Here is a 13843-nt window from a genome sequence, read left to right as displayed (position 1 = left end):
CAGGACGGGGACGAGGACGAGGAGGAGGCCGGGGAGGAAGGGGGCCGGGGCCCGCCAGCCGCCTGAGCACAGCAGGCGCCCTGGGCGCGAGCGAGCCCTGGGGGGGCCCGGGACTGGAGTGGGAGCGCTGAGCTTTTCTGGGAAGCTGCCCGTCCTGGTCCCGGGGTCGGAGGGTGGTGAGAGGGCCGGGACAGGGACCGGGAGGAGGTCAGTCCCCTCCAGAGAGCCGGGCTCCCGAGGCCGGGACGTGGCTCTGCCCTGCTCGCTCTGGAGGCTGCAGAGGGAGTCCAGGGACGGGCCTGGGGGCTCGCTTTGCCCAGAGGCCCTGGTCCTGGGGCGTGCCCCCCTCAGCCTTTCTCATCAGCTCGGTCAGGTTGGCGCCCCGGGGTGTCCTTAGCGGCGCAGGCCTTGGGGCAGGGGCGCCCTCTCCCGCAGTGCAGGCCTGAGCGGGCTCCTTCCGCTTTGGCGCAGAGTCCACCTCTGGAGGCCTTGCCTGCCAGTGCCTTTCGCTCTACGCTGCCCCTGCTGCGTGCCCCCCAGGACTGTGCCCATTTTTTCCCACCCGCTGATTTGGGTGCTTGGCATCTAGCCCTTCCAGGAGAGCGGGAGTCCCTGGGGAGGCCTGGGTCCCCAGGCCTCCTGCAGTGTCCACGAGGAACAGCCAGAAAGATGCCGTGGAGGGGCCACCACTGGCATAGCACGGCTGCCCTTGGGCCCGTGGTGGGCTCCTCCCGTGGTCTTGTCGCTCACAGCCTGCCGTCCGCGGCCGGGCTGGCTGGGCCCCAGCCGCCCTTGTTCACATTCTCATTCGCAGCCCCCTGGCCCCCTGCCCACATGGGACAGCTGTCCCCTCCCTTGAGGCAGGACCCCCATCCTGTGTGGGGTGGCGGGGGGCCCAGGGCTGTGGCTGCTGGACCTTTAAGAGGCTCCCCTCCCGTCCAGCAGGAGAACCCTCGCCTCCACCTCGTCCCTTCCGAGGAAAGGGTTCTTGATGCCCGGAGGCCTGGATGTTTGTTCCCGCCTCTGCCCACTTCTAGCTGTGAGTCTGCGCGGCTCCTCAGCGGCGGCTCTGAGCTCCCTTTCCTCCTCCTGAGATGGGGACAAGAGGGCCCGCCTTTCGCTGTTGCTCTGAAGGTCAGGTGGGGTGGCCCCTGCAGTCCTGGGGTGGGTGGGCACTGCCTGCGCTGCCTCCCTCGGCGGGGTGGGGGGATGGGGTTTAACATCCGCCAGCCTCACTTTCCTCCTCTGTAAAATGGGGCCAGAAGCAGCTGCGTCTCCCAGGCTTTTGCTGTGAGGACGGAACGAGACCCGGCTTGGGAAGAGGGGAGCCCCAAGCCGCGGTTCCAGAGCAAGGGCTCAATGCGTGCCAGATGTTTTAAGGGTTATGACGCCACACCTGCCACACAGCAGGTGCAGCGTTCATGTCACTCCTGTCCCGCCAGAACCAAGAAGCTGGATGCCTTCCTTACAAGGCCCTCGGCTGTAAAATCGTGGGCCGGGAGGGCTTGTAACCCCTGCTCCCATCCCTGCTGGCTGTTCCAGTTTGACCCCCCAAAGCACCGCCAGCAGATCCAGGGTGATGATAAAGCCAGCCCAGCCGAACCATCAACATTATGGAGAGTCCACTTTGGAGACTGTGACACTTCAGTTGTGCTTCTGTTACTTCTGCTAGTGTAGAATCAGGGGTTTTTCTTTTGGCCGCCCCGTGGCACGTGGGGTCCTGAGCCAGGGATGAGATCTGAGCTGCAGTTGTGGCCTGCGCTGCAGCTGTGGCAACGCCGCTTCCTTTTAACCCGTTGTGCAGGGCCAGGGATCGAACCTGCGTCCTGGTGCTGCAGAGATGCCGCCCATCCTGTCGCGCCACAGCGGGAACTCCAGCATCAGAGATTTTTCATCAAGACAAAAACAGAAGAAGGGCGAGTGTGGCTTCTGGAGGGATCCACCATTTCGACGCCCAGGAGCCGTGGGCGTGCGCCGGCCTCCTCCGTGAGGTCCTGTCGGAAAGTCCATGACAGCGATCAGAATCCAAGCTGCCCGGAGACGGGTCCTGGAGAAGAGGGGTCCTGACAGCCTAATGGAACGGCAGCCGTTTGTGACTCAGTCTCCGTAAATCTGTCTCCAACATTTGTGTGTGTGTGTGTGTGTGTGTCTTTTTGTCTTTTTCTGGGGCCGCTCCCATGGCATATGGAGGTTCCCAGGCTAGGGGTCTAATCGGAGCTGTAGCCACTGGCCTACACCACAGCCACAGCACCTTGGGATCTGAGCCATGTCTGCAACCTACACCACAGCTTATGGCAACGCCGGATCCTTAACCCACTGAGCAGGGCCAGGGACCGAACCCGCAACCTCACGGTTCCGAGTGGGATTCGTTAACCACTGCGCCATGACATGGCAAACATTTTTGAAGCCATCTCTCTTCCCTCCCAGGCCATCCCTTGGGAGTTACGAGTGCTTTATGCCTGCGAACCATTGTGTGACGTGGCCTTTCTTTCCAGACTGGCAGGGCAGCCTCGAAATGCCTCCACTCCCAGAGAAGGCGGGTCCGTGAGCTCCTGGCTTCACAGGGATGAGTGAGGCGTCTTGGGAGGTGGGGGGAGCCTCTTGTTAGGGGCCAGGTGCGGGAGTGTGTTTGCTGAAGTCTGTGTCCTTAGAGGTGTGGGGTGTCAGGGGCAGGGACTCCCCAGGGGGGGCGAGGGGCCTGGCAGAGCTGCCTCCACTGCTGCGGGCGACAGAGGCAGAGGGCGAGCTGGGGCAGTGGGGGCCTTCGGGAAGATGCTGTTTAGGCCTGCGCCAGAAGGGCTTGACGAGTCAGGGTTTACTCCGGGGCGAGGTGGGCTCGCGAGCTGCACCGGTAAAGCCGCGAGTGCTTTTCACGAGAGGATGTCAGGTTGTCACTGAGCTGGCAAGTCCCTCCAGCCCCGGGGACCGAGGAAGTTCACGTCACGCCCGCAGCCTCACCCCTAACCTGTCCCTGAGCCCCAGCCTGACTTCGTACTAACTTGACCCGAGAAGGCCCAGCTCAGGGTGGTCCCTCGGGCAGTTACATGTTGGGCAGGACTGAAGAGTCAATGCCGTGCGCTTTCCCTGGTGCAGCTTCGGTTTCGTTGACGGACTGTGACTCTGAGGTTCGTAATCGTGAGGAAGCACAGGTCTTCAAAAATAGCATTTTATTTTATTTATTTTTAATTTTTTTTGGCTGCGCTCGTGGCATGAGGAATTTCCCTGGCCGGGGATTGAACCTGAGCCACAGCAGTGACAGTGCTGAATCCTTAACTGCTAGGCCACCAGAGCTCCAAAAATATCATTGTATAGTTCACTGTCTAGAGTGTATTATTGAACTTAAAGGTCACGGTGGCGTTCCTGTTGTGGCTCGGTGGCAGCGAATCTGAGGAGCATCCGTGAGGGTACAGGTTCGATCCTTGGCCTCACTCAGTGGGTTAAGGATCCGGCGTTGCCGTGAGCTGTGGTGTAGGTCGCAGTCACGGCTTGGATATGGTGTGGCTGTGGCTGTGGCGTAGGCCGGAGGGTACAGCTCGGATTCTACCCCTAGCCTGGGAACCTCCGTATGCTGCAAGTGAGGCTCTAAAATGACAAAAAAATAAATAAATAAAAATCAGTGCCGCCAGATGCATGCTTTCCATGGTATTTAAAAATAACTAACTAACTAAAGGTCATGGTAGAGAAGGAGATAGAATAATACCATTTAAGTAAAACGATGTATTTGCCACACTGCCGTGAGACGCCACATTACATGGTAATAGTAATAATACCACCGCCACCAAAACCCCTGGGTAGAGACTCGTGCGTTGATGCCCATGGCAGCATTATTCACAAGGGCCCAGTTGTGAGCACAAGCCAAGGGTCCATCAGTGGACTGCTGGATAAACAAAATGCAGTGCGTGCATGCAACAGAGTATTACTCAGCCCTAAAAAGGAGTGCAGTTCTGGTAATGCAGCAACATGGTTGAAATTGGAAAACATGACGCTAAGTGCCATGAGTCAAACACAAAAGGACAAAAGCGATGTGAGCCCACTTATACGAGGCATCTAGAATCGGCGGATTCGTAGAGACAGACGCAGTGGTGGCTGCCAGCACGTGGGGCACGGACGGGGGAGGTACTCTTTAATGGGGTTAGGCGTCCTTTTGGGATGATGAAGCAGCTCTGGGAATGGATCCTGGTGATAGGCAGCAACCCTGTGAATGTACTTAGTGCTCCTGAAAAACAGCTGAGAGGTCCCTTCTCTGGGATGAGTGTGTCTGTGCGCAGGGGAGTTCGGCTGTAGCACAGAGCGGAGCGGGAGGCTCGCTCAGCTCACTGTGTGGACGGGCCAGGACAGCAGGGTGCTGTGAACCGCCTGGGGAGGGGTTCTGGGAAGGGCAGGGAGAGGGCTGGAGCGGAGCCGTGAGCCGATCGCCAGGGGAGAGCGGCTGTCGGGCAGGCGATGCTGCGGCCTGGTGCCCCGGCACTCCCGAGCCTCCCTGGCCTGTAGGTGCTGGTGGGAAGCGGGATGGGTTTGCTCTTGTTGAAGGGCCCTGGGCCTTTGGCTTGGAGCCCTGCCCTGGTCTAGGGAGAATCTTAGCCTGCACCTCTGTGGCCACTTTGGGGGTTGTGAACTTGGCCTACAACTTGGGGTACAACTCAGTGAGACCAGCTTCTGTTTGGACATTCATGTCTTTCTGTCACTGTCATTGTCAGCATGCTGCTTCGGCGCCAGCAGGGACCGGACGCTGCCCCAACCCAAGCCACCTGTAAGGACTGGCAGACCCCCGGGTGCCTAAGAGGAAGGAAATTCTTAAGAACCTTTTTTTTTTTTTTTTTTTTTTTCTATTTTAGGGCCACACCCATAGCATATGGAACTTCCCAGGCAAGGGTCGAATCAGAGCTGTACCTGCTGGTCTCCAAGACAGCCACCGCAACATGGGTTCCAGCTGCATCTACACCACAGCTCCTGGCAACGCCAGATCCTTAACACGGAGCAAGGCCAGGAATCGATCCCGAATCCCCATGGACCCTGGTCGGGTTCATTACTGCTGAGCCACAGCGGGAACTCCTGGAGGGGCAAGGACCCGGAGGGGGCGGCCACACGGCAGGTCGAACCTCCTGTCACCTGCATGCGGGCCTGGAGCGTCGGAGTCCCAGGACCAGCTGGGCCGTGGTGATCGCACGTGAGCCGTGCGGGGACCAGCGCCCTGTGACGCGTGCAGGTGGCACGTGGTACACGTGTGTGTGAAGATGCGCCGTTGGAAAGTGGGGACCTGGCTGATGTTGGCTTATTTCACCGAAGTTTTCTGGTTTTGATTTTTTCCTGATTTGCACTGAGGTAGTGAGCTTAGCTCAAGGGGCTTAGTAATAAGCTATACTGTCGTTACACACAGTTGTTATTTCTGCCTCTATTTTTTCTAATTTCTGTTTTTTGTGTTAATGGGCTATAGTAGTAGTATCATACTCTACCGAGTTTATAAAAGATGTCTTTTTAAAAATAACTCAAAGGAGTTCTGTTGTGGCACAGTGGGTTAAGAACCTGACTAATATCCATGAGGATATGCAGGTTCAACCCCTGTCCTCACTCAGTGAGATAAGGATCCGGCATTGCCACAAGCTGCAGTGTAGGTTGCAGAAGCGGCTGGGATCTGGGGTGGCTGTGGCTGTGGTGTAGGCCAGTGGCTACAGCTCCGATTTGACCCCGAGCCTGGGAACTTCCACATGCCGCAGGCGTGGCCCTAAAAAATAAATTTAAAATTTAGTGACGTCCCCGTGGAGATTTAGCCCGCTGCCGCTCCCTTTTCCCCAGGGAGGGGGGCTGTTTGCAGGGGCTCCTTTTGTCATAAAACCCGAGAGGCGTGTGCTCTTGGTTCACCCACCTGCCTTAGAGCAAATTCATGCTTCCTTCCCATGTGTGGAAGGGTTATGGTGACCGAGGGAGTTACTGGAGACTGTTTCCATTTGGGGGCAACTCTGGTTGCTGGGATGTGGGGGACCTCCTTTAATAGCCGCACCCCCACCCGTGGCCTCTGCCCAAGCTGACTTTGCTCGTCCATCTCTCCCCTGGGCCGCCGAGACCCCCCCCGCCGCCCCACTCCCCCCCCGCCCCGTCTCCCCGGCGGACAGACCTCAGCAGCCCTCAGGACGGCAGACCGACTCCAGGTCTTCGTAAACCGGCCGGGACTGTTAAACACATCCTATAATTAGAAGGCAGGTTTTCTAAACGAAGTGAAAAATGGAACGTTCCCCTTTGTTTGTTCACTGGATGCTCAGTGCATGTCCCATGACCCAGAGGAGCTGTGACTTTGGGTTTCCAAGAAGCCTTAATAAGGTAATGTTTATAAAGTTGTTCGCTTTACAACTCCGCCGGAGCACAACTCTGTGAAATGAGGACAAGCCCTCGTTCCGAGAGAGCTGCCCCCTCCTCGCCCTGTCCCAGGGGTGGAGAAGCCCGTCCCCTTCCGCGGTGCGCAGAGCCTGGGGTTGAAGGAAGCGGGTTCTGGCCCCTGCTCTGACGCGGATTGCTGTGTGACGTTGTGTCAGTGCCCCTCCCTCTCTGGACTTGTTTCCCCACGTGTGAGAGAGAAGCCGTGATGAGACTTGCTTGTTCTAAGAGTCGCTTCTGACTTCAATGTCCGGCAGTTTGGTGTGTGTCCCTCTACGACGGGGTTTATGTCCAGCAAGGAGTCCGCTCCAGAGCTGACCTCCCTTCTCGGGGCTTCTCGGAAGAACTTGGTGATAGGCCTCGAACGGGACACATCGGGGCTGGAGCTGCCAGGACCATGGATCCGTCTCTTGGTGCCTCAGCGCTTGAACCCTTGCAGTCCTCTCTCAGGAGAGAAGATGCGTAAACGGTCATGTGACAGTGACTTGCAGGAAACAAGCTCTGCGAAGGAATTTCAGTTGCGGCTCACGAGCAAGAAGGCTGCCCGTGTCCCGTCGGGAGGTGGCAGCCCCGCGGGGAGGACAGCACTCTGCTCACGCCATTCAAAACCCGGCACCTGTGGAGCTCTTTCTGTGAGCCCGACTCTGGCCCCTCGGTCGACCTCACAGCAGACCTGCGGAGCGGGTGCTTGTCATCAGCCTCACCTGACAGGTAAGCTGACGTCTAAAGAGACGAATTTGCCTGAAGGAAATACGTGGTTGTAGCCAAGACTCCAGAGCCCGTGGCTGCCTCCACTGCCGGCAAGCCTCTGATCCTGCTTTCACGCCTCCGGAGGCAGGTATCATCGTGCCGCTCCCAGCACTCCGTGTGGCCGCGTGGTTCTGACGGCAGAGCGCAGCCACGTAGCCCGCGCGGGACTCGTGGTGTAGGCGAGAAAGGCCGCTCTGCTGGGCCCGTTTCTTACTGCAGCACCACCTGGCCCGTCCTGACCGATGCCGCTTGTCTCAGGGCAGAAGGCGCAGCTTTGTTCTTCGGATGCTCAAGACCCAAGTTGTCATCAGCGGGTGGAAGGAGCCGGGAAGCAGGCGCTTCAGACGAGGAGAGACTAAGAGGCAACTTGAGCCTCCAGTGAGAGCATCACTGAGACCCCAGCAAAATGGCCCGTAAGGTCCGCGGGGCCTGTGATGCTAAGAAATGGCCTAAAAAACCCCAAGACTTGTAGGCGACTCTGGAATGGCAGGTCAGAGCTGGCTCTGTGGCCGGAACGCCCAGGCCTCTCAGGGTGGAAGCGGAGAAATCGGGGCCAGAGCTGTGCGATCGCTTGACCGGAGAGCCCGACAGCCCCGCTGTTTCCCAGCGCGCCCGTGAGCCCGCTCCAGGGCTGACTCAGATCGTAACCCTCGGGCCCTGAGCCCTCTGGCCGGACTCGGTTCCCTCTGGTGTGGCTGTGGTGTGGGCCCGCAGCTGTAGCGCTGATGCGGCCCTGAGGCTGGGAAGCTCCGTGTGCGGCACATGTGGCCCTAAAGAGAGAAAAAAAAATGACGACGCGATTGGGGCGGCTTTCGCTGCTCTGCGTGACCAGCCTAATGGCTCTAACCCTTGCACGCTCCCTTCCGGGGGCGAGGGTGGGGGTGGGGGTGGTCAGAGGGGGCCGCAGGGCCCAGCCTCCCTCACTGTATGAGCCTCACTTTCCTCTTGGTTTTTTTTTTTTGTTTTGTTTTGTTGTTTTTTTTTAATCTTTTTGCCTTCTCTTGAGCCGCTCCTGTGGCATATGGAGGTTCCCAGGCTAGGGGTCAAATCAGAGCTGTAGCCACTGGCCTATGCCAGAGCCACAGCAATGTGGGATCTGAGCTGTGTCTGGAACCTACACCACAGCTCACGGCAACGCCGGAACCTTAAGCCACTGAGCAAGGCCAGGGATCGAACCTGCAACCTCATGGTTCCTAGTCGGATTTGTTAACCACTGCGCCACCACGGGAGCGCCCTCACTTTCCTCTTTTGTAAGAGTCTTGCTCACGTGGGCTTGGTGCCAGGAGCAAAGCCAGGGACGCGAATGTGTGTAGAGGCAGGAGGGTACCCTGTTCCCAGTGGTGGTTACTCCCCGCCCCCGCCGGGGTCCTCGGGCCCGGCCGCCTCTGTCTCCCAGGCCCAGAAGCCTGACGCTGTCTTCTAAGAGTAGGACAGCGACGGACACATCTTTCCTGGGAACAGACGTTGTTTGCAAACGGTGGGATTCCACGTCAGCCGCTTCTCCCTCCTTCCCCACAGATACTGTATTTATGAGAACTGACCTCCCGATGGAAATTTGGCAAGATTTCACGTTCTGGAGACGTTGTACCTTCCAGCCCGTGTCCCGAGGACGGAGGTCGCGGGCTTCCCAGGAGATGCGGCGTTCCCCTGGGTGCAGGAGTACCGGGGACCGAGAGGAGGGGCCCAGCAGAGCCCCAGGCCCCAGGCGGGTCCTCCAGCGGTGATGTTGGTACTCCGTCCGTCCTGCATAAGACCGTGAGCTCAGGAACAGGTCTGGCCGTCCACTGCTGTGTGCCCAGGGCCTGGCACGTCGTAGGTGCTCAGGGTCCATTTGTTAAATGAAGGGAGTAAACCCTTCTCGAGAACTTTGAAGGGTCTTCCTTGCCTGTACTGAAGGTCACGGCTCCTGGAAATTACGGAGCCTCCCAGACAAGGCTTTAAACTGCCACCTGGGGCAGCAGCTCGGCGTTGGCTCCCAGCAGGTTCAGGCCAGAGAGCAGCCTCGGCAGGAGGCTTGGGCTGGGGTTCCCTGCAGCCCTAAGAGCCTGCCGGTTCCCGAGGCGGTTTTCTGGTGGGGGAGGTGGGGTGGGGGCTGGTGCCCTGGCTCTGGCAGTCAGGTCGGGCTGCTGCCAGGCCCCCCAGCGGTGGGTAGTGCGTAGCCTCAGTTTCGCTGGTCTCTTAGCAGGTCCTGTCCTGGTACAGTGGGTCCCTGGCTCCTGAGCCAGGTGCTGAGAGGCACGTGTGAATAAGGCATGTTTGCTGCTTGCGAGAAGCTTCCGCCCAGTGACTCTTCGGAGCAATAACAGAACATGCACACGCAAGACTCCAAGCACAAATTCACGGCCACACAGCCACACACCGAGCCAGTACAGTGACTGCAGCACCGTCTGAGCCCACAGCAGCAGCCACCACGTCCAGAGGCTGGTAAGCACCATGGGTTGGTTGCTGTGTTGGCGGGGGTGGCCTTTGAACCCAAGCCACAGAGGGAGGGTGGCCCCTCCCCTGCTTCCCCCTCCGAGCCCCCCCCCCCCCGCCCCCGCAGCACACGCTGCTCCCTGCACCGGTCTGGGCCCTGGGAATCTGACGGGAACATTTCTCCTGTTGGACCCTGTTCTGGCTTCCGCTGGCGGATGGGGCTTCCCACCAAAACTGATGCGGGGCCAGCAAGAGGTGGGGGCTGACAGCGGGGCGGGGAGCGGTCAGAACTCTGGGTCTTGTAAGTCCAGACGTCCTGTAAACTCTGACCAGAGCCTAAACATCCCTGCACTGAGGGGAGGATGTGCTGCTGGGCAGGGGGCCCGGCGCCTCCATCTGCTCCGGGACAGGCTGTTTATGCCGCAGCCCTGGAGGCCCCGGGCTCCTTCCTGTCGCGGTCTGGGCAAGTAGAGGCGGGAGGGGCAGCCCCACCTGGGGGCCTGAGGCCTGGGACTCAGAGTCCACCTGTCACGGCCAGAAGGGAACTGTCATAGCTCCAGAAGCCCAGCTCTGCCCCCTTCTCGAATCTCCCTCACAACTGGTCCCCTGGTTCCTCCTAAACCACCTCAGCTAAGGGGGAACTCTCTTTTCCCCAGGGCAGTCAGTTCTATTATCTGGCAGCTGGAAAGTTCTAGAAAAGATGAGTTCTAGAATTGTTCAGTGCACCTGATTGAGCACAGCCACAATAACGTCTGCACCAAAATAATAGCGTCATTCGCTGAGCCCACACTGTGCGCGGTACTTTACGGGCGTTATCCCGTTAAATCCCCCTCCTCTGGAGGAGGACACACGGGCTCAGAGAAGGTAGGGCCCTCGCCCAGGGCAACCCAGCTGTTTCGTGGAGAGGCCGGGGTCCAGTCACTTTAGTTCAAAGTCTGTGCTTTTAAGTATTAGTCGATACTGGTTCTTTACCAAAAGCCAACATTGCACTCACACCACAGAAACTCCGTCCAACAAACAATAGACACGGAGCTCCCGTCCTGGTGCAGCGGAAACGAATCTGACTGGCATCCACCAGGACGCAGGTTTGATCCCTGGATCTCAGTAGGTTAAGGATCCGGCATTGCCATGACCTGTGGTGTAGGTCGCAGACGCGGCTCGGATCTGGCGTTGCTGCAGCTGTGGTGTAGGCCGGCGGCCACAGCTCCGATTGGACTCCTGGCCTGGGAACCTCCCTGTGCCGAGGGTGTAGCCCTAAAAAAACAAAAAACAAACAAAAAAACCAGGCACACGTAAGCCAACCAGATCACAGTAAAAACAACCCATGTCAACCACATCTTAAGTACCAATTGTGTGCCAGGCAGATCAGAATTTTAATGATAAGGCCGTTTAACAATCAGGTGAGGAAACTGTGGCTCACTGAGGTTTGGAAAAATGGATGAGGCCACATAAGAAGGGGCAGGCTGGACAAGTGTCCAGCCACCGTCTCTGAGGTCTGCACTCTCCCGCTGCACCCTGCTGCGTGATGGGGAGGGGGCTGTCGTATCATGAAAGAGAAAAGATTTATTATTTTCAACAACAGCAAAGAAGCTTTAAAAAGTGGGATGTGCATCCTTAGCGAGGCACCATCTGCCTGCACTGGAGGGCCCCGCCAGGACGCTTTAGACGGGGCTCCCGCACTGGCAGGGGCCCCGCAAGATAGTCCCCAGCATCTGTCTGCAGCCCCAAACACCAGCTTGGGGTCCTCAAGCCTGAAGGTGGGGTGGGAGGGGGGCCTTGGCCCCCCTTCCCGGAGTGCAAGCCCACCCCCACCGCCACCCGCCTCGCGTTCTTTGACTGCCCCCCGCCCCCCCCAGGGGAGGAGGCCTTGGCGCCTGGCCTGGGCCGAAGGTCCTGTGGATGTGCCCGCCCTGTCCACCCAGGCCTTTGCCCTTTTTTGAGAACTGGGAGCTTTCTGGATGGGTCTGTTCCCACCACCAGTGTTCCAGTCCAGGGAGCTTAAAATAGTGCCTCTTGGCTGGGGCTCTGGAGTGAGCAGTGAGGGAGGCATTTGTGCAAATATGGGCCTGGGAGCAGGACTCCTGCCCCGAGAGGGTGGGGGCGGGGTGGGCAGCCGGGCGGGAGAGCCAAGGCGTCCGGGGAAGATGCTCCCTCCCGGCCTGACGCCCTGCATCGCGCGGCAGGCGTCTGCTGGTCTCCTGCCCTCCCCGGCCTCACGGGCCCACGTGGGCACATCTCTGCACCGCATCCCGCAGGGCTCCCGGGCCCGGCCAAGGCTCCACGGTGGCCCCCGGGGATGGGGACCTCTGCCTTCTTGTGCAGGTTCTGTCCTTGTCCCCGCCTCGCCATGCCGTTCCTGCCAAGGAACCCTCCGGGAGCAGCCTTTTGAAGCCCCAACTCCAAACCTGTTTTAGCAGTTACAGTGACAATTGCAGCCACCACTGACTGAGCGCTTACTTTGGTCAGGTGTTCTGCCAAGTGCTTCAGCATTTTCTCCTCTGGTCCCCACAGCCATCCCCGGAGAGCCAAGATCCTATCTTTTCCGCTCTGCAGAAGAAACTAAGGCTCAGAGAAGTCAGGTAACTTCCCCAAGGTCACACAGCTCAGAACTGACAGGGGCAGGATGAAAACCAGGTCTGTCAGCCTCTGGCGTGTGAACTCTAACCTCCCGGGCTGTGCGTCCCCACTGCCTGGGGCTCCCATTCTCGGTCCAGCATTAGCGCCGTGCATCACGTGCATAGAGCCGCTCTGAGTCAGTGTGTCAGGTGTTTGGTGGGTGCCTGCTCTGTGCCAGGCACCTTGCTGGGCACCATGCGCACGCCCTGGAGTGCTCAGGTCCCCTTGAGGACTCTAGGTGGGGCTTGGGCTTCGCGACGCACCCCCCCGCCTCCCGGGCAGGGTCTGCTTTGACCTTGTCAGGGTGAGGGTGAGGCTTAGCCCCTCCTCGAGGCCCAGCTGCCCAGGTGGGCCCTCCCCTCTGTTCCCACACCGCAGGGAACCGTGTGTGCAGGAACCGGATCTCCTGCGGCTGTGGGCTCTCTGAGCCTCAGCTGCCCCGTCCGTAGAGGTACCTCTAGGACCTCGTGCAGGCGGTGGGGGGATTTAATAAAATGGCGTGGGAGGGACTCGGCACAGTGCCTGCTGGTCAGTGAGCACAGTTAGGCAGCCCCTTATTGCTCATTGTTGCTTCCTGAAAAGCCTGGTGTCTGGTGGTACCTACCGGGCCGGGCATGAGCTTGGTGCTCCAGCTGAAGGGAGGCGCTCGCCCCAGCCCAGCCCTGCCCTCGCTTCCGGCCAGCTGTGTCCTTCTTGCTCTGACGTGGATGGTGTCCCAGGCCCTGGCCCTCAGCAGCAGTCGGGTCGCTCGGGCAGCCAGGAGCGAGCATGGGAACTTTACGTGCTCTCCTGGGTCCCGTTCCAGGGAAAAGGGGTGGTGCGCCGGGAAGTGCTGCCAGGGTTTGCCCGCCCCTCGGGGACATCTGGCTTTCTGGTGGTGCCACCTGGCGGTGAGCACAGAACTGCTCCTAGCTGGGCGGCGGCCGAGGGGTCTGTTGGCTCGGAGCACGACCACTCCCTGCTCCTGTCTCTCCAGCCCGTCCACCCGTCCCTCCTTCGCCTGTCTGACCGCCTTCCGTGGGAAAAGCTCTGCTGTGGGGCAGGAGCCCCCGAAGCCCAGGTTCCCACGCCTCCCTCAGGCCTGCCTCTGACCGGCCGTTTGCTGGTTGGCCAGGGTTCCCACTTAGGATAGCCTTGAGGGCACATGACCTCTCAGGGGTTTCTGGAAACCAGGGCTGGGAGAAGGGGGCCTCCTTCTTGGTCCCAGGATGGAAACTCAGGGATGTCCCTGGGTCCGTCCTTGAGTCTCCACAGCCCCTGCCTGGGTACCTGGGTACCCACAGACCCCCCCCCCCCCCATTAGGAGGGTCTGGCCCAGCTCCTGGTTCTCTCCTGACCAGGCAAGGGGCCCAGCCTGGCCCAGGGCTGTGCGTATAAGGTTTGGGGAAGAAGAGTAAGAACTGGAAGACTGAACTGCTCAGAGCAGCCTCAGCCAGCTCCGCACCGGCTCGGAGGGCCTGCCCGGCCTTGGTTTCCTCGGGGTAGAACGGGGAAGGGCGGGGAGCCCCGGGGCCCCGGTCGGGGCCTTGTCAGGGTACAGGTCCCTGGGCCTTCTCTTTCACAGCTCCAGGGCCAGGGCCTTGGACTCGGGTAACAAACGCACAGAAGCTGCAGGCGGCGCAGATGAGGAGAGTGTCGTGGTTTCAGGTCCTGAGAATCCAGTTGGAGCCCCGTCTGCTTTTAATTTCCCCGC

At 59.6% G+C, this 13843-nt stretch overlaps 1 protein-coding gene and 1 long non-coding RNA gene across 7 annotated transcripts in view; one reads left to right on the top strand and one right to left on the bottom strand.

Annotated features, from left to right (window-relative positions):
- Positions 1 to 13843, top strand: part of IL17B (interleukin 17B) — a 42164-nt gene that overhangs the window by 22415 nt on the left and 5906 nt on the right. The window contains exons 4-9 of one of the 6 annotated variants that reach the window (XM_085015068.1): positions 946 to 1134; positions 1805 to 2106; positions 2428 to 2540; positions 8638 to 9073; positions 9253 to 9543; positions 12046 to 12113. The gene's annotated coding sequence lies outside the window, so the exon portion shown is untranslated. Of the gene's footprint in view, positions 1 to 942; positions 1135 to 1804; positions 2107 to 2427; positions 2541 to 5690; positions 7081 to 8637; positions 9544 to 12045; positions 12114 to 13843 lie in introns of those variants that run through there. The other 5 variants (XM_085015066.1, XM_085015063.1, XM_085015069.1 and 2 more) reach the window with 5 other exon arrangements.
- Positions 10892 to 12953, bottom strand: LOC146405832 (uncharacterized). Its single transcript, XR_014839142.1, has 3 exons — positions 12755 to 12953; positions 11992 to 12081; positions 10892 to 11071 (listed from the first exon to the last, which is right to left on the bottom strand). It is a non-coding gene; the product is annotated as an uncharacterized LOC146405832 (long non-coding RNA).

Source organism: Sus scrofa, chromosome 2 (assembly GCF_054392235.1).
Source record: "Sus scrofa isolate SSC_HxYL_T2T_F1_AM1 chromosome 2, Sscrofa_HxYL_maternal_Yorkshire_Landrace_v2.0, whole genome shotgun sequence".
Taxonomy (NCBI): Eukaryota; Metazoa; Chordata; class Mammalia; order Artiodactyla; family Suidae; genus Sus; species Sus scrofa.
Note: the sequence above shows the minus strand (reverse complement) of the source record. Positions and strands in the feature narration are given on the sequence as shown.